This window comes from Schistocerca nitens, chromosome 1, assembly GCF_023898315.1.
Source record: "Schistocerca nitens isolate TAMUIC-IGC-003100 chromosome 1, iqSchNite1.1, whole genome shotgun sequence".
Taxonomy (NCBI): Eukaryota; Metazoa; Arthropoda; class Insecta; order Orthoptera; family Acrididae; genus Schistocerca; species Schistocerca nitens.
In genome coordinates, this window is record NC_064614.1 from 293970204 (window position 1) to 293989176 (window position 18973).

The following is an 18973-nucleotide window of genomic DNA, read 5'->3' on the forward strand; positions in this document are numbered from 1 at the left end:
AAATGTAATCACTTGTCAGTTCTAGTATAATATATTTGTCCAATGAACACCCGTTTATCATCTGCATTTCTTCTTGGTGTAGCAATTTTAATGGCCAGGAGCGTAATACATTTTGGTTTCTAAAATGAAATTTGTAATTGATAATTCTCTGCAAACCAAGACTGAAACTTTTGTACATTTCTTCAGCACTCTCTAGAATAGCTTCACCGTCACCAAAAAATAATTAAATGGAATCTAAATCCATTTAGGCAGTTGTGGAGCCTATGCTTGAAGGCAAATTAATGATCATCTGCTTCGATACAGTTGCAAAATGTTTGGGAAACAGTCTACATTACAACCCATCTCGATGATTTATTTATTTGTTTCTTCTGAAGTAATGAATTGGCTCACATCATCCTACCAGGATACGAAGTTTTTTTTACTTAGTTGTCTTTGAACCTTCTACTTTTTCTATATCTCCCATAGTTAAGTTTTCTCATTGTTGTCGAAGTCCATAAATGAATCGCTAAGCAGCATAACGTCCTATATTATGTACTTTCTGGATTTTGTATTAATAGCGGTACGAATAATGTGCAGTCTGTAACAAATGATTAATGTTGTAACTGCGACCAGGACGGTCGCGGGGAAACAATGACGGCAGGCGCGGCGGGACCCACGGAGAGGCCCGCGAACAACAACACAACGGAGGAGGATGGACACGACCAACAAAGGACAGAACGAATACAACATGACCGTACAACAGAGTCACAAGGAAACAAACACGTCCACTCAAACACGAACCAGGATGTAAGCAGTCTAGCGCAAAGCGAGGTGTAAACCAACGTAATCGAGATTAGACTGACTGGCTGAGCTTCTTTTTTTTTTATTATTGATATTCAATTCCCCCCGAAGGAGGCGGGCTGGCAGCAGCTTAGTACGCTGTTCTACAGCCTACAGACTTTTTTAAAAGCGGAAGAAGAAAAGAAACAAGAAAAACAGGTGATAAAATGGTGACTTAAAGTGTAAATTGGCGGAAAAATGCGGAAAGTTAAAACATAAAGCAAAAGGGGTTGGCAATGTTAATAAAATACACAGGAATCAGACAAGTAACATAGTAGACACACAATTAAAAAACATGGCGACAGTCTGGTTTCTGTTTGCAAGAGATAAAAAATCACACCCAGCGACAGTATGTTGGCCATTCGCAACACTTCCCAAAAGACACAACTCGGAACACTCACTGTAAAACACTGCACGAAAATGGCGGCACAAAGATGACACTCCCGAGCCAAAGGCAGATGCGGGGGGGGGGGGGGGGGGGGGGAACCTGGAGGAGGGGGAAGAACAAGGTGGGAGGAGAGGAAAAAACGAAAAGGGGGGGGGGAACCAAGGAGGGAGAGGACTCATAAGGGGGGAGAGGGGCAGGGCAGATGCGAGAGGGAATGAGAAGAGGCAGAGGAGGGAAATGCAAAAGGACTCGGGGGAGAGAAGGGAGCAGAGAGAGGGGAGATGGGGAAAAAAGGGATGGAATGTGGGGGGGGGGGAGATGGAGCCCAGGAAAAGGACAGAGGAAAGGAGGGGGAGTGAGTATCAGAGTTGATAGGAGGGATAAATGGAGGCAGAGAGGGCATCATCTGGGAGGGGCAGTTGATGGAAGCCACCTTGGGAAAACTTGCTAAGCGAGAGGCTGGCGCTTAAGTACGCTATCGGGGGTGCCGCTATTGGCCGCTGGGACAACGTGTTCCACTGTGGCGCCCCCAAACTAAAAGCGGGCTTCCACGTCCATGACGTCTGGCGGGGATTCAAATTCCGCGGCGCGCGGCACCAGAATTAACGAACCCGTAATGGTCCTCAGTATTGAGTTATTATATAAAAATTTAAGTTTGGCTGCTAGTATGCTCATAGGCGAAGTATACAACAAACGTATCTAGTTGTGTGTAGCACTGACTTCCGCTCTCTTGACGAGAGCGATGAGCAATGCCAGCATATCCCTGAAGCATTGGGAAATCATCCTGATTCATGACCTGTTAATTACCCCCATTATCTCGCTGACGTCGTTATTGATCGGACCTGCGTACATCTCGCTCGATGGCATAACAGATGTGTTCCACAGGGTGGCGAAGGTCCTTTTTGTTGTTGGAAAAACATCTAGCTGATTTATTGGTATAACTGATCTGAAGCTACATTAAAGTTGTGATGTCAGTATTGTATCTCTTGATTTTATTATTGCGCTATTTCAGCTGTGAAGCCAAGGTTGCTGTGAGAGGACACATGTACACTATTGGGGAGCGATGAATGGAGAGTGAGTGGGTGGACGAAGGTACAAAGATACGGAAAACCGTGATATTGACAACGAGTACGTTTAGAGATCGTTTTGGAAAGAATCCGTCTCGAATAGCAATGCTGCCCGCCTGGGAGAAAGGTGCTTTTGTTTCAGGTACTGTCAATGACAGGACGCGTAATGAAGTAACAAAATGCGAGAGAGAATGTGTGCCGCCGTCGCTCAACAGATTTATCTGCAATGAAACCCATTTGTGAAAGAGCAATGAAACTTCAAGTAACGCGGTCAGCAATGCATGACTAAATTAAAAAAGATCTGAAAATGAAATGATTTAGGTCGATGTTTGTGTGTGAATTATCTGAAAACGACGTGGAGCAGCGAGTTGCAGCCTGTCGTGCTAGGGCGGTACAATTTCCAAACCCCGTGTCTCGTTCAAGAGCGTTATTTTGTGATGACAATACGATATATCGCATTTCACAAAGGTGGAAGGTGATTTCCAGAGCCGGCCGCGGTAGCCGAGCGGTTCTAGGCGCTTCAGTCCGGAACAAAGCGGTTACTACGGTCGCACGTTCGAATCCTGCTTCGGGCATGGATGTGTGTGGTGTCCTTAGGTTAGTTTGGGGTACCTCCTAGTATAGAGTCGTTCCTCCTTTTTCACAGCGTAGTTCAGGAACTCGATGTGCTATGGACTCCCTGAGATATATTGAGCCCTAGTGCCACTATAATCGTCCGTAATTGCGAAAGTGTTGCCAGTAAAGGATTTTGTGTGCGAAATGAACTCTCGATTATGTCCCACAAATGTTCCCTACAATTCATGTTGGTAGACCTGGGTGACCAAATAATTCGCTCCGTATCTTCATAATGTTCTTAAAACCCGTTACGATCAACCGCTGCCCGGTGACATGGCTCATTGTCAACCATAAAAATTCCCTTTGTGTTTGGGAACGTGAAGATCACGATGGCTGCAAATGGTCTCCAAGTGGACAAACGTAGCCATTTTTAGTCATCATCTGTTCAGTTGGACCAGAGGACCCAGTCCACTCCACGTAAAAACAGCTCTCATCATAATAAATTCAGAACCAGCTTGCACAATGTCTGGTTGAAAACTTGGGTCCATTGCTTCGTTGTGTCCGCGCCACACTCGAATCCTGGCATCAGAAATCAGAACTCATCTGACCACGCCACAGTTTTCCAATCATCTACAGTCCAAGTAAAATGGCCACGAGTCCAAGAAAGGCACTGCACCGATGTCGTGCTGTCAGCAAAGGGAATCCCGTCGATCGTCTGCTGCCATAGTCCATTAATGCCAAACTTCGCCGTACTGTCCTAACGCCGTCGCACGTCCCACATTGATGTCTGCAGTTATTTCACGCAGTGTTCCTTATATGTTACCACTGATAATCCTACGCAAACGCCGCTGCTCTCGAGCGTGAACTGAAGGCCTTAAACCACTGCATTGTTCGTGGTGATATGTAATGTCTGAAATTCGGTATTCTCGGCACACTCTTGACACTGTGGACCTCGGAATATTGAACTCCCTAACAATTTCTGAAGTGAAATGTCCCTTGCGTCTAGCTCCTACTACTATTTCGCGTACCGGTCTGTTAATTCCCATCGTGTTGCCATAATAACGGCGCAAACCTTTTCACATTAATCACATGAGTAGACATGACATCATTGCCTCTTTACACCTTTGTATGTGCACATCACTATTCCACGACTTTTGTCAAGTCAGAGTGAGAAACAGAATCAGGAGATCCAAGAAACATGGGGACATCGTTTAGAGTTTACTTTCCCTAACAACTCTTTGTTTTACTCTGCAGCAGAATTCGTTAGTTTCTTATTACACATCACAACATTCGTTCAGTCTGCCTCACATTTCAGTAAGGTTGATAATAGTCACAAGATGCTTCCTCATCATACCTACTTTTGTATTAGCTCTAATCGTGTTGTTAATCGTGTAGTTTGAAGAATCTAACGGTGCTTTGTGTGAGACACAGAGCCGACAGTCAAATTCCTCTTGCCGCAGAGGAATTGGCACCGAGTACGTGCGCTCCTAGGGCTGACAGTGAGTTGGCGAACCAGTGCGATGCGCTACCATGTTCGTGTTCGTACTTTTGTTGGATTCCTTATTAATCAGCTCAAGGAAGCCCGTCCTCTGCACACCGAACCACAGACAAGTAGCGATTCACGGGGCTGAACACAGGTAAGTGAAGTTTTCATCTCTTTGTAGGGTCTGCGTCAGCGAAATTGTTCGACTGTATTACGCAAGACACGCCAGACACAGGATTTCACTCACGTATTACCCAGTATGTTAATATCGTTACTCCACTCACAAACGTTCATTTGTTTTTTAGGTTCACGAACAGATTTCACAGTACCTTCAACTCTGGTTTTCACTTTACAGTTTCATCATTTATGGAACGTACACATATTCATATCAGTCCCACAGATTTCTTTAGTCTAATCCGAACTCAAAAATCTTTTAGTTACATGTACACAGAGAATACTAGTACTTCACCTATGGTTACACTCTGTTCTTGTTCCTTGCAACAGTGTATAAACTGCATAATAGCACTTTTTATCCATGAACCGGTCTCAGCACGACTTAACAGATTTTTATCTGTTCCGCAAAAATAGTCCACCTACTCAAATTACAGGCATAACCAACTGAAATTCTAAACTTATATCCTGTTGGAGGAGCGTTGTATCTTACTGCACCTACAACTTCCTCACTAAAATGTTCGTACATTAGTTAATTATAATTTTTTATCTATTTACAGTTAATCAAATTGAAATTTGCCCTATACACATGAATTCTTATTTCAGGAATATAAACTAATATAAAATGTTATAGCTGTACTCAAACCATTAATTGTACCACAATTTTTTACATTTTGTGGTCTGATCGAGAGCTCATATTAGTTTCAATCACTTCAATCACTCATTACTCTCAAAACATCTTAACAACTGATACATAGACGTAGAGGTACTAGCCCATGCTATTTGAAAAGTATTGATTAGTTAGAAAATCTGCTCCTTTAGTTTATAACAAAGATAATAAGAATTTCTTTCCAGACATTATTCTAGTTTCGCACTGCAATGCTTCTTTATCTTAGTATGCATCAGCATCAAATATGGACTTACTTCACACGGAGAACATCCTAATGCAGTATATATACATTTTTGAATAACTGTTGGAGAAGTTGAGTGTATTCTTGAATAAAATGTAAATGATTCCCCTTAAAAAATTTAACCTCTACCACGTATCTCCTACGTCTGTGGAGGCACGTAAAATGTATACTCTCAGCAAACATTAATTAATTTTTCATTTAATGGCCGGCCGCTGTGGCCGAGTGGCTCTACTCGATTCATTCTGGAACAGCGCGACCGCTACGGTCGCTGGTACGAATACTGCCTCAGGCATGCATGTGTGTGATGTCCTTAAGTTAGTTACTTTTAAGTAGTTCTAAATTGTAAGGGACTGATGACCTCAGATGATAAGTCCCATAGTGCTCAGAGCCATTTGAACCATTTAATGCATCGGAAAAAAGCTCATTGGGTAGTTCTTACTGACCGTATACGTTTTATGCATCTCCACAGATGTAGGAGATACGTGGTAGAGGTTAAATTTTTTAAATGGAGTCATGCACATTTTATTCAAGAATACACTCACCAAAAGCAATTCAAAAATGTATTACACTGTAGCACTTTATCCATGAAACTAGTAGTTATGGAAATGGTAAGTAATACATAATTTCCCTAATTTAAATATCACTTCAGTGCATTTCATTAACTAAATCATTTAACCTCTTCAAGGAGCGTTTGAAAATTTTACAAACTACCAATAAACGCTGAATGCAACACTACTGCACAGTATAGCAACTGGATCTTGTTATTGTGCAAAAAATTCAAAATGGTTCAAATGGCTCTGAGCACTATGGGACTTAAGATCTATGGTCATCAGTCCCCTAGAACGTAGAACTACTTAAACCTAACGACAGCACACAACACCCAGTCATCACGAGGCAGAGAAAATCCCTGACCCCGCCGGCAATCGAGAACGCTACCGCACGACCACGAGCTGCGGACTGTTATTGTGCGTTTATATATTACAGTACTTATGACAATGCGGAAGTAACATGGCCCTATGTAGTACCTTTTACTTTGATACCACCAGTACATTAAAACAGAGCGTTTTCATCACATGCTCAAAATTGGCATTCTTACATGTACGTAACGTGTACAATCAAGACAGTAAAAAAATCTATACTGGAGTCCAAAATTAAAGCAACGTCCGCTATTTCCCCGTTCTCGGTCTAATTCACGATATAATCATACAAACTGTCGACAGATGTCAGTACGATCGTATTCTGCACGAAATGTGGCATTCCGATCAACGGACAACCACGCCAATGATGACGTCACGGCATCTATCAAACGAGTAGTCCCTCATGCACAACTGCTGTATTCACAGTCAAAGACGGTGCAGTATGGTACAGAGAAGACGCTACCAGACTCCCTGTGGTGGAGGGCCATAGGCAGAATGGAACCAGAATAGCGAAAATGAGGCGGCCCGATGGTTTAATGTGAAAGGTCCTGCTGTTTCTCGGATGAGGCTACTGTTTATAGAGACTCAAACAGTATCCCGAAAACCGGGGCAGGGCCGACCATTTGTGACATAAGAAAGAGTGGACTGTTATTTGCTTATAAGGGCTCGATGGTACCGCCTTAGTAGTTCACAACAACTGCTATCTGACCCTGCAGCATCCTCTGGACGAGTTGAATTGAGGAAAACGGTGTACAGAAGGCTTCGGCGGAGTGGCCTTTATTGTTGGAGATCTGCTGTATGTGTGCCTCTGACGCGTTTTCACAGAAGGGAACATCCAGAGTGGAGTCGTCGGCATACCACTAAGACGGTCTAACAGTGGGTCAATGTTCTTTTCGCAGGTGAGTCCCGATGTGGTATGGGACGTGAAACTCAATTTCGGGACCCAAACATTGTGGAAAGAGCCCGATATCGAGGAGGACCATTAATGGTGTGGGCAGGAATTATGTTGACCACTCGAAGCCCTCTTCCCAAAATCGTGCGGGAGAACCGCAAGATTGAACTGCTATCAGGTATCGTGAGGAGATCCTGGGATATCTTGTGCGGTTGTTGCGAGGTGCTGTAGGCCCAGATTTAGTAATGGTGGACGACAATGCTCGACCTCGTAGAGCACAGATGATTGATGTCTTGGAAACCGAAGATACTGTACCCATGGCGTGGCCTGCTCGCTCTCCCGATTTGAATCCCATACAGTTTGTAGGGACTGTACAGGGGGATGGATTGCATCACGTCAGTTTCCATCAACCACTGTCCAACACTTGCTAGCAGCTCTTCAGGAGGAACATGAGATTTATGACATCATTCACAGCATGCCACATAGTTGCCATGCCTTTATTGTTGCTAGAGGTGGTCACTTACCGTACTGACCACATTAACCAGGTGTAAGAATGTGTGTGAAAATCTGTTAAGTTGGAAAAAAAATGAAGAAAATTTTTGTCTACAACTATGCATGTTGTATTTGTTTACGATCTGTGTTATTTACATTGTTTCTTTTGTACTATCACCTGTGTATACTGTTTTGTGGCAAAATAAACGCAACCTTGCAAAGTTTCCGCTTGTTACTTTAATTTCGGACACCTGTGTATCCATAGGTTTTTGCTTTATGATTCATATCAGGAACACATTTGTTTGCAAATTTAGGGCACAGAAGAGTTGAGAGCTTTATGCAACATTCGCTGTATTTAAATTAGCACTCAACAATAAAACCACTCAGATATGTAACTGCTTAGGGCACATTTTTAAGTAATCAGTAACTGAACGTTTGTACCTTTTACTTTCACTCAGTTCAAAGGGACGTAATAATCACCAAATGCTCATGCCGTTACCGTTTCAGATCTTGGTGGCTTTAAAGTCGTTAACTTCGTTTGTATCTGAAAAAAACAAATGGTAGCTGCCTGTACGTGAGATGTGGCTAATCTCATATGGTCCTGTTTACAGCTGCTGTAAAGCTGAAAATTCTAGACGTTATTTTAACAAGATGGTTTCTCCAGCTGAATTTTGTTGTAAACGCCATAGGCTATTGTCGTTGGCATTCGTCTGAGTTCTAGCCTATTCAGTGATAGTAATGAGGATATCCCTTTTCATAGAGTATTAATTCTTCTTTAGGCTGGTATGGCAGTCAGTGGGTTTATCCAGTCGTTCACTTCTTTACCGTTCGTAAAGAGATCTGAGGGCGCGTAAGGGGTTATGTGCTCAAATGGTTTAATAATCCTGTATGAGAAGTTTAATAATCCTGTATGAAAAGTCTTTCCACATTTTGCATGTAAAGTTTGAAGTATTGTCCACTAGAAACGCCACAGGTTTGCCACCTGTCGGTAGGAGGTCCACAAGAATGCTTCTGTATTGTCCACTTGCATAAGTTAAAAGAAAACTATTAAATTCCTTGAAAACGTGTTCCATCGGCTTAATTTGAAGATGAAAATTTGATATCAAAATCTATCTGATGTAACAGTCCCGTATGAAAAGTCTTTCTACTTTTTGCATGTAAAGTTTGAAGTACTGTCCATTAGAAACGCCACAGGTTTGCCACCTGTCGGTAAGTAGTCCATAAGAATGCTTCTGATGGTGGCAGGCGTGGTTATCGTCATGCCAACCTTTGAATCTCAGGGCTGGATGACATCCATTCTCTGTCTTCCTCTGCAGCTTTTAACCTCCATAGCTCTCTCTAGTGCCATGGTACACTACTGGCCATTAAAACTGCTACACCAAGAATAAATGCAGTTGATAAACGGGTATTCATTGGACAGATATATTATACTAGAACTGACATGTGATTACATATTCACGTGTTTTGGGTGCATAGATCCCGAGAAGTCAGTACCAAGAACAACCACCTCTGGCCGTAAAAACTGCCTATATACGCCTGGCCATTGAGTCAAACAGAGCTTGTATGCGTGTACAGGTACAGCTGCCCATGCAGCTTCAACATGATACCACAGTTCATCAAGAGTAGTGACTGGCGTCTTGTGACGAGCCAGTTGCTCGGCCACCATTGACTAGACGTTTTCAATTGGTGAGAGATCTGGAGAATATGCTGGCCAGGGCAGCAGTCGAACATTTTCTGTATCCAGACCGGCCCATACAGGACCTGCAAGATGAGGTCGTGCATTATCCTGCTGCAATGCAGGGTTTAGCACGGATCGAATGAAGGGTAGAGCCACGGGTCGTAACACATCTGAAATGCAACGTACACTGTTCAAAGTGCCGTCAATGCGAACAAGAAGTGACCGAGACGTGTAACCAATGGTACCCCATATCATCACGCCGGATGATACGCCAGTATGGCGATGACGAATACACGCTTCCAACGTGCGTTCACCGCGGTGTCGCCAAACACGGATGTGACCATCATGATGCTGTAAACAGAGCCTGGATTCGTCCGAAAAAAATGACATATTGTCATTCGTGCACCCAGGTTCGTCGTTGAGTACACTGTCGCAGGCGCTCCTGTCTGTGATGCAGCGTCAAGGGTAACTGCAGCCATGGTCTCCGAGCTGATAGTTGCTACGTCGTCGAACTGTTCGTGCAGATAGTTGTTGTCTTGCAAATGTCCCAATCTGTCGACTCAGAGATCGAGACGTGGCTGCACGATACGTTACAGCCATGCGGATAAGATGCCTGTCATCTCGACTGCTAGTGATACGAGGACCTTGGGATCCAGCACGGCGTTCCGTATTACCCTCATGAACCCACCGATTCCATATTCTGCTAACAATCATTGGATCTCGACCACCACGAGCAGCAGTCTCGTGATACGACAAACCGCAATCGCGATAGGCTACAATCCGACCTTTATCAAAGTCGGAAACGTTATGGTACGCATTTCTCCTCCTTACACGAGGCATCACAACAACGTTTCACCAGGCAATGCCGGTCAACTGGTGTTTGTATATGAGAAATCGGCTGGAAACTTTCCTTATGTCAGCACGTTGTAGGTGTCGCCGCCGGTGCCAACCTTGTGTGAGTGCTCCGAAAAGCTAATCATTGGCATATCACAACATCTTCTTCCTGTCGGTTGAATTTCGCGTCTAGCACGTCATCTTCGTGGTGCATCAATTTTAATGGCCAGTAGTGTAGTTAATCCCTGATGTCTTAACACTTATCCTACCATTCTGTCCCTGCTTCATGTCAGTGTTTTCCATATGTTTCTTTCCTTACCGTTCTGTGAAGAATCTCCTCATTCCTTACCTTATCAGTCAACCTCATTTTCAATATTCCTCTGTGACATCCGGTTTCATATGCTTCAATTCTCTTCTGTTCCGGTTTTCCCTTAGTCCATGTTTTACTACCCTAATACTATGCTCCAAACAAACATTCGCACAAATTTCTTCCCCAAATTAGATCCTACGTTTCTACTAGCGGAAATTTCTTCGCCACGAGTGCTTCTTTACCTGTGTTAATCTGCTCCGTCCAACATGGGATTTGTTGCTGTATAGGTATCAAAATTTCGTAACTTCATCTAAGTCTTTATTACCAACTTCGACGTTAAGTTTCCCACGTTCTCATTTCAGCTACTTCTCATTACTTTGGTCTTTCTTCGATTTATTATCTGTTATTATTCTGCACCCATTAGACTATTCATTCAGTACAACAGTTGTGTAATTGTTTTTCACTTTCACTGAGGATAGCAATGTCATCTGCTAGTCTTATGATTGATATCCTTTCACCCTGAATTCTAGTCCCACTTCTGAACGTTTTTTTATTTCCGTCATTGCTCCTTCGATGCATAAATTGAACAATCGAGCCAAAGAATCACATTCCCATCTTACAGCTCTTAAAATCCGACCACTTTGTTCTTCGTCTTCCAGTCTCCCTCTCGTTTCTTAGACATATGGTATATTATCTGTCTTTGCGTATAGCTTAGCTTAATTTTCCTTAGAATTTCGAATATGTAGCACCATTTTATTTTGCTGAACGCTTTTTGTGGCCGAAAAATCCTATGAAAGCTTACTGATTTGTCTTCAATCTTTCTTCCATTATCACCCGAAATGTCAGAACAGCCCCTCTGGTCTCCTTACTTTTCCCTTTTCAGATTTTCTGGCTTCCATACCAATTTCAGTCTTCTGATATTCCACACCTTGACTCATAGTACGTTATCCTTCCGTCGGTTATTTAACATTTTTCTCATGGTCTCCTCCCAGAGATCGAAATGGGGGACTAGCCAGGAATCTTTAGCCAATGCAGATATCATCATGGCACTTTTTCAGTTACAGGAATACCAAGCACTTAACTCCACCTCAGGCAGAGGGTAATAGTCCAGCAATGTCCACAGATACAAACTGCCACGGTTGAGTTGGTAATACTTAACATAGTTTTGTACAGCAGCGCTTGTTTGTGGGGATTGTTCTCTGACATATCTGACAGGCTCTCAACAACTGTTCTACATATTTTCCCAAATTAGGAAAGTAACAGTAACGGTTTAGCTTTCTTAGACATTAGTGCCTCCAAACATAATGTGTGAGCGAAACGTAAGTGTTTCTGCAAGCATCAGATATATACACACACTACTTATTATTTTAAATATTACATATATAAAAGAATACCTTATTTTGCGTTTTGTAGTGTTGTATGAGTTTCTCACACGGATTTGCTTGTGAGTAAAGTTTTTACTTTGTGCAATCAATGAGCAGTATCTTGTGATGTGGCCATGTTAGTACACATACCTAAATACTATTGCCTGTAATGTGTGCCTCTCATTAGAGGAATTGGGCAACCAGCAATTTGTTCAGATAGGTTGACAAGGTCAGTCAGACCTTGGGGTACATTCCACAGGGCGCCCACTACTACATTACCCATACCTTGCGAAAGCATTGTTTCAAAACAATATTCTTAAAGAAAAACTATCCACCTTGCGATTCGTGTACAACGTAACTTCCAGGGTAATAGCGAGCTCAGTCCCTGGTGATTGGAGAATGCTATCAATATGTCTGCCATAAACATGGCTATAGCGTCCAGATCACTAGCTGAATACGCATACTAGTATTCTGTAAGTTTTCTACTTTGAAAACTAATCCTGCTCCCTTCAGCTTTCTTGACCTTCTTAAGAATTTAAAACAGGCAGGCTCGAAATACAGTAAAATATGTATCAGTGGCCATTCAGAAATCAAAATTCATGTTCGTATGACACAATATTTCACAATTTACCAAAGCATTTTTGTGTAATCATAATTGAAATTTGTCTCTTGAACACGATACCGCATTTTTCTTTATCAAGTAAAACAGTACTGAGCTACTGAGCAACTGAATTGGCACAAAACGATTGAAAAATTAACCGAGACCAATAAAAGCTTCTAGGTGCAGCTTTATCATAGGAGTTGGAATATTATTATTGCACCTTTTTTCGTAGGATCAGACGTCATTCCTGAGGGAGAGATAATATGTCCTAAAAAGTTTATTTCTTCTCTTCCGAACATTGACTGTTGGAGGTTAGCTTTCACTCCAGCCTGTTAAAATTATCATAACACCCTATGAAAAAGAACAAGAAATTCGTCCCATGTAGTAATAGCAGTTAAGTTGTTGTCTGCTTAGAGTGTCAATTTATCTGGCAGGTTGTGTCCTAGAACTGTATCTAGAGCAGCAATGAGTACTCTGGAACTTACAGGGAGTCCAAAGGGCAATAAACGATAATGGTAGTTTCTGCCAGCATGGACAAAAGCCATATACTTTCTAAATTCTTTGGACAATAAGACCTGCCAGTAGGAATATCTGAGATATACTCTAGTTAAAAATTGCACACCACGGAATGTCTGCAAAAACTTGTCTGAACTTTCAGGTTGTGTGTGAGATGGCGCATTTATTTTGTTATTGCCTCATACATCAAGAACTAGGGGAATCTGGACATTACGTTGATCTGTTGCTAATAATGGACTGCTGTACAAGGAGTCAGATAGTTCAGTGACATTTCAACGAGGTGTTCATATTATTATTCGAGCAACAGCCTCTCGAACGAAGTGTTCATATTATTTTGCGGGCAACAGCGTCTCATTCCACCCAAGAGATTGTGTAGGATTTTGTCAAAATGTGTCATGTGGCATCACGTCCATATTGTACACACACACCTTTATTCCAATCAGACTTTCGTCAATTTGCATTAAATCATCTGTGGTATCCTAGCCTCTGGCGCACAAATGAAATTTGGCTCACGAAAAGTGAAAATTCATGCCAAGCTAATATTCAACTACAAAACCCTTCAAAATTAGAAACGGCGTAACATAACTCCATTTTCTAATACGGCATTCACTTGTATCTGCCGCTTGATAGGTTGAGACTTTGCACCTAAAGCTCCAGTTACACTGTAGTTTTTTACTGGCTCAGTTGGCCCTCCATTTATCTCCTTAACTTTCTTAAATAAATTCTAATGGATAAGTTGAACTAATAGAAATATTTTGATCCATAGTTAAGTCATTGATTATGTCAATTCCACCATTATACCTTAGCAGGTTAATGTGATTGCCTCCACCCCGTGAAACAACCATCGTTGTACGGCCCAACGAAATCTGAATTAGTTTGACAAACCTATGTTATTGTTTGTCGATTGTGGCTCATTGATCACTTTGTAAGTAGCGTTTGTATATTGGCAGCACTATGCAGCGCTCTACATTAATATCACTGACAGCGCTGTGTGTCATGCCGAAGAGACTCTGTGGTTGGTCAGACTCCCAGTTTGAAGCGAATAGCAAGCAGTGATGGTAGTTGGGAGTGAATAGCCAGCAGTAATGGAAGTTGAAAGTTAATAGCAGTGATGTAGGTTAGAGGCCTTAAGTGTTAGCAAGAGTGGACGATCTGGATGTGTCCGTCACGGAGATTTAATTTTGTTTACGATTATACAGGGTGTCACCTAACGTTACCGCTGGATATATTTCGTAAACCACATCAAATACTGATGAATCGATTCCACAGACAGAACGTGAGGAGAGGGACTAGTGTAATTGGTTAATACAAACCATAAAAAAATTCACGGAAGTATGTTTTTTATCACAAACATACCTTTTTTTAAATGGAACCCCGTTAGTTTTGTTAGCGCATCTGAACATATAAACAAATACGTAATCAGTGCCGTTTGTTGCATCGTAAAATGTGAATTACATCCGGAGATATTGTAACCTAAAGTTGACGCTTGACGCTGTTCGATCGTGTGTATCGGAGAGCACCGAATTACATAGGGATCCAAAGGGAACGGTGATGGACCTTAGGTACAGAAGAGACTGGAACAGCACATTACGTCCACATGCTAACACCTTTTTATTGGTCTTTTTCACTGACGCACATCTACATTACTATGAGGGGTGAGGTACACGTACACACGTGGTTTCCGTTTTCAATTACGGAGTGGAATAGAGTGTGTCCCGACATGTCAGGCCAATAGAAGTTCAATGTGGTGGCCATCATTTGCTGCACACAATTGCAATATCTGGCGTAATGAATGTCGTACACGTCGCAGTACATCTGGTGTAATGTCGCCGCAGGCTGCCACAATACGTTGTTTCACATCCTTTGGGGTAGTAGGCACATCACGATACACATTCTCCTTTAACGTACCCCACAGAAAGAAGTCCAGAGGTGTAAGATCAGGAGAACGGGCTGGTCAATTTATGCGTCCTCCACGTCCTATGAAACGCCCGTCGAACGTGTACCTCACCCCTGATGGTAATGTACATGTGCGTCAGTGAAAAAGACCAATAAAAAGGTGTTAGCATGTGGACGATATGTGCTGTTCCAGTCTCTTCTGTACCTAAGGTCCATCACCGTTCCCTTTGGATCCCTACGTAATTCGGTGCTCTCCGATACACACGATCGAACAGCGTCAAGCGTCAACCTTAGGTTACAATATCTCCGTATGTAATTAACATTTTACAATGCAACAAACGGCACTGATTACGTATTTGCTTATATGTTCAGATGTGCTAACAAAACTAACGGGGTTACATTTAAAAAAAACGTAGGTCTGTGTTAAAAAACATACTTCCGCGAATTTTTTTATGGTTTGTATTAACCAATTACACTAGCCCCTCTCCTCACGTTCTGTCTGTGGAATCTATTCGTCAGTATTTGATGTGGTTTACGAAATATATCCAGCGGTAATGTTAGGTGACTCACCCTGTATAATTTTGGAAACGGTACGTCACGGACGATTATATAATTTTTGAACCGGTAGCTACATGATTAAGGTAAAATCTGCTAAATATATTGTTTGCTCTGCAACAAAATCATTCCTTTGCTAACCACATGCCTATTAGTAGTTAGAGCCTACAGCAGTTAGAATGTTTTCATTTTGACGCCTGTATTGGTGCTTGGTGCATTGCTGTAGTTCGTGTAGTGATGCTTTTTTGTGAAGTAAGTGACTTATTAAGAGTATGGTTTATTGTTAGGATTTCTTCTAATTCAGGGCCATTCTTTTGGGTTAATTTCAAAGCAGTCACATCGCGTTATCCTTGAGTATTGTGGGTAATTAATGAATAGGAAAAGTTTGAGTTTATTTGCCAGGGAAAATTCTGTAGGTCAGTGACGAAATGATAAAAACAAGTAAAGAGACAGTACTTCAGTTTCACTCTGCAGTTTAAATAAAATCAAATTTAGATATTTTGCCTCTCGACCCTTAGCTGAGGGTACCTCACTGGAATCTTCAGATTTTCTTGTAGTTTGAATAATTAGTGCATCATTAGAAATTAGTTATTTTTTACTGCTAGTGAGTAACTGTTATATAGACAATTTCCTATGTACTTGTAGTTTCTTATTGTTGTACTATATTATAATGAGCAAATCAGTTGTGGCACGCAAGTGGATTTGCTCTAAGTGTCTCGCAGTCGCTTTTGCAACTAATTAGATATTTATTGTTTTTATTGCATTTCTAGTGTGTATTTGCCTATTCTTGCTTTTGAAATTGTGTTGTGTTGTGTGTTATCGTGTGAAACAGTGTGACATCGTGACGTGTGAAACGCGTGACACTAGGCTGCAAAGCAAATTGAGAAATGACCGTGGGTGTGTGAAAAGCGTAACACTGGGCTGCAAAAGAAATTGAGAAAAGACAGTGAACACGAGTGTAGCGTGTTAGTACCACCTTGTAATGAAGTGACAAATATTCAAGACAGTAGTTTGGTAATAGTGCACAGGGACACAGACCAGGCAGTAAATCACGGTGTAGACATTGCAACCATCAGGGAACAGGAAAGTATTGTCGATCGATTGGTCAGTAGCAGATCGCCCCAGGAATCCGAAATGAGAGAACAAAATCTTGCAAATACCGTCCATCAGGTTTTCAAAAATGGTTCAAATGGCTCTGAGCACTATGGGACTTAACTTCTGAGGTCATCAGTCCCCTACAACTTAGAACTACTTAAACCTAAGGACATCACACACATCCATGCCCAAGGCAGGATTCGAACCTGCAACCATAGCGGTCGCGCGGTTCCAGACTGTAGCGCCTAGAACCTCTCGGCCACTCTGGCCGGCGATCAGGTTTTGCGTAATCACCCTTTTCTCAATTAAGTCAAGACTCACTCTCTGCTTTTCAAACTGCCAATGTTGCCGATGCAAATGCACTTCGGAAAAGCACATAGGAACATTTTCCAGTCACTAATGCATTGTTATTGCAATTAATTAAAAAAATAGTCCAAAAGTTAGATACAATGGTACAAAATCAGAAACGAATGCCTCAACTGCTCCAAAAATGTAACACAATTGAACAACCACTTGAACAAACACGTGTAGATATAACCGCTGAGACACCCGAAATCGAGTCGAAATATCAAAAAGTTTCCTCTGAAGATGTAAAAACACGAATTAGTGACCATTTTCAGCCTATCTTCTCGCGACATGAATACACATTACAGAATCATGAAGCTAACATAAAAGAACTGCAGATTATTGTACATGAAAATCACGACACCTTGCAGGCTAAATGTGAGTCAGTTGCATCTACCGATACGGTCACGCAACATGTAAAAATTGGGAAAACCTTAAGGAAACAGTAGATACGATTACCACACAAAAGTCATACGGCAGTAATATATGGTGTTTCGGAGATCTAGAAAGCAGTCAGCAAGGTGCAGCGAACCTTGGAAGGAACCGCCCACACGACGAAAGAATTGACAGATTTGCGACTCGGTGTCACGATGATTTTGACCGTAAGCTCTTCATCACAACGCGTAAATTCATAACATTCAAGAATTCTAGTAATGAGATACATCCATAGGCTTGGCTTTATCAACTTTCTTATTGCTTTCCTCCTAATTGGTCATTAATGTACCAAAAAATTAACAAGTGACTACATCATATTTCTCGTGTAAAATTGTTTATTGATAAATAATTTGTTTTCTGACTTCCTTATTGCTATCAAATTTTTCACTTCACGTTGCTGTTACACTTTCTCACATTTCGCATGCAGCGATGTTTTAAAGTCAACTATCTCGTCAAGGTCCGCAGCTCGTGGTCTCGCGGTAGCGTTCTCGCTTACCGAGCACGAGGTCCTGGGTTTGATTCCCAGCGGGGTTAGGGATTTTCACCTGCCCCGAGATGACTGGGTGTTGCTGTGTCGTCTTCATCATCTTCATTCATCCCCAACGGCAAATCACCTCCATTAGGACCTTGCCTAATACGGCAGTGCGGGTCTCCCGCATCGTTCCCCTACGCTCTGACAAGAAGCATGGGACTTCATTTCCATTACATCTAATAAAGAAAATTTATAAATTTATAAAATTTATAATATTTTTATATAATTTTCTATAATAATTTTATTATAAATAAAATAATTTTATATAATATTTCTATATAATTTATATAATAAATTTATAAATTTATAAAATTTATTAAGATAGTAATTTTACGAATCCACTTTCATTGGCAACAGACGACACAGTCTTATTGTGTGTACGTATTTGTTTGGTAGTTGCACGATTGCTTCAGAACTATAAAGTCCTCATTCTTGGAACATATACCGATAATGAGGTTTTACTGCAACATTTTGGTGTACTTGAAAAGACATTTTTATTTGAAGTGCTTTCTGAGACATCACAGATGACATAGTATTTGTTTTTTTTCACAGCTGTGAGATTATAGTACGATGCTACTTAGGAGTGACACAATTTTCATTATTACTTTTACGCTGTATCTGTTTTATGTCTGCAGAGATTTTCTGCGTTCTTATGGAAAGTAAATCATGTTGTGGTAATGACTTTTGTGGCATGGCTACAGTGAGACAGTTATTTTCGTAATACAACAATACGTTACAGTACAGTACTTTCAAGGTCACGGCAATGTACGTAATAACTACGACATTTACAAGCATAGTTCTTTACTTATGTACATTGATTTGTAGAGAACTTTGTTTATGAACGACGATAACTACGACACTTGGCACACTTTTACCGTTAAGCTAAAACAGAAACTTTTTACAGCGATAACTATGTTTTAGTGCTACATGACACGCATTTGGGTGATTATCTTTTGTACTTTGAACATTTTTAAAAACATTTTTGAACTACTATGATACAGAGAAAGTTTTCGGCGGTACATTTCATTCCGTAGGTATAATCTGTAACACCTGAGGGTAAAATTACATTATCCGCCATGGGGGTATGCCTACTTAATGTACCAGGCGTGTGGCAAGA